We start from the raw sequence: 2,242 nt of genomic DNA on the forward strand, positions 1-2,242 counted from the left end.
ACCTGTCTCTCTCCAAATGAGTCACAGTATAATCCAAACATGGGGCTTTTTTTTTTTTTCCTTTTTTTTAAAAAATAAAATAAAATAAATCTCTGTCCAAAGCCTGGATTTCCCATCCCAGTCTTCCAATCCCTCCTTTGATGGTGACGGTGGGCTTTAGCCGGCTGCTTTGGGAACGAGCGTGTAAGGGGGGGGAAACTTTAGGAAGGCTTTAATGGGCTTTAATAAGGGAAAGAGAGGGAAAAAAATCAACAAGATTGGTGACAGTGGGCTTTGAAACTTTGAGCAAAAGTGGAGCAGAATATTTGTTCTCTGGTAGAAGAAGAAAAACCTCAGCTGTAGGAATGCTAAGAATATGTTCGGTGCCTTTTGGAGCATCTATCAGGATTTCAGAGAGGTTTAGATCTCGCAAACATGTACTCCTGTCTTGGAAATGGTCTTTTGTCATTTTAAAAAGCCAGATCTCACACTTGTTTGGTAACATTTAAGTTCTCTGGGCATTAGACAGTCACGTAAGACCGTTTTCCCCCCATGGAGCCTAAAGCCTGAAAGAAAAGACAAGGTTTCCAAGTCTTAGACTCTTCCCAATCGAAAACCTGTGATATCACTACTCCCCCCCACCATCCGTCTTATTTTGTTGCAAGTTAATAAGGCAGAGTTTGCTGCAGGCTTAAAAAAAAAACATTGTTTTCATGTCTCCTTGGACACAGAATTTCTTTAGCGTACGTCAAACAGGCAAATAGTTCACAGAACGTCAGTGTTTTTGTAAGCTTTGGAAGAAGAACGGGCTTTTATTTTTATGGTTACTTAACAAAGAAATGAAATAATAAGAATTCTTAAGCCAACATCCATTTTCAAGTGTTAACCCCATTCCTACAACTTGTCCCTTAATTCAAAACCACAGGGGGGTTTAAGTCCGCCTCTCTGAAATGAAGCCTCCTCTCAAAAAGACGACATGCCATCAGTTGTCGCTGTTCCACCTTTACGTAAAATAAACAAGTCCGAAACTAGAATCTCGTTCTACTTCAGCAGCGTTCTGGTTTATGTTTGTTAGGAAGGTTTGACAATAAAACCAAACATGTAACACATCTGACTACATCACTGTAGACCAGTTGGGTCCAATCCTGGTCCTGGAGGGCCACTATCCTTCGGGATTTAGTTGTTTCTCTGCTCTTCGGCGGGTCTTCAAGTTCTGTTAATCACTCAGTCTTTCAAGTCAGGAGTGTCACAGCAGAGAAGCACCTAAAACCTGCAGGATGGCGCCCCCCACCCTCCTCCAGGACACCGCTGATCTAGACGTGTGGTTATAAACTATTTTTTATGTTGAAAACACTTGGGGAGCCTGTTCCCTTTCACTTTATGTGGGTTTCCACACAAATTACTATGAAAGCCAAGCTACCCACCTGCCCCCTACGTCACAAACTGGTTTGGGACCCTGCAGTCCCTCAACACGAACAAACTTTAGGAGTCGTTGTTTCGTTGACTTCACTCTTTGTCTGTCAACAGCTAGGAAGGGAAGTCCAAAGGAATCCACCGCCTGACACATCAGCAGCTTGGCTCATTTTTGGGTTTCTTCTATTTAAACAAAAAGGTTTAGGACGTACCCTGGACCGATGAATCGGGGACACCTCACCAGGAGTGGACCGTGGGATCGTTGCAAGCTTATGGCACCTTCACCTACGTTACCCAAGCTTGATGAAGCCTCGGTGCGTGTCTTGAACCCAGTTGGGCTTGGTGAAAGGTTAGGATTGGGATAAAAAGGAGGTTTTGTTGTTGTTGGGTTATAGGGTTAAGTCAGTGGTGTCCAGTCCTGGTCCTGGGGGGCCACTGTCCTGCATGTTTTAGATGTTTCTCTGCTGTGACTCCCCTGATTTGAGTGACTGAGTGATTAACAGGCTTCTGCACAACTGGAAGACCTGCTGAAGAGCAGAGAGACAACTAAAACATGAAGGATAGTGGCCTCTGCTGGGTTAAATGAACAACAGCATGAAGAAGCACCGGAGCTAAGGTTTGTCCAACATGTTTAAATATTCTGGCATTGGTACGCTTACATGTTCCAACTTGTACACCAAAATTGTTTGAAGGAAAATATGTCCGCCTTACTGTAAGGTGCCGCTTTGCCATTCCTTCTTCTGAACGTACTTTGCTAAGGTTGGGGTTAAAAGAGGCGAAACAGGAATCACCTCAAATCTCTGGGACGTTGCTGAAACTTTAAGACGCAAAGACGAGCCCCCCCCCCCCC

This window comes from Kryptolebias marmoratus, linkage group LG7 (genome assembly GCF_001649575.2).
Source record: "Kryptolebias marmoratus isolate JLee-2015 linkage group LG7, ASM164957v2, whole genome shotgun sequence".
Taxonomy (NCBI): Eukaryota; Metazoa; Chordata; class Actinopteri; order Cyprinodontiformes; family Rivulidae; genus Kryptolebias; species Kryptolebias marmoratus.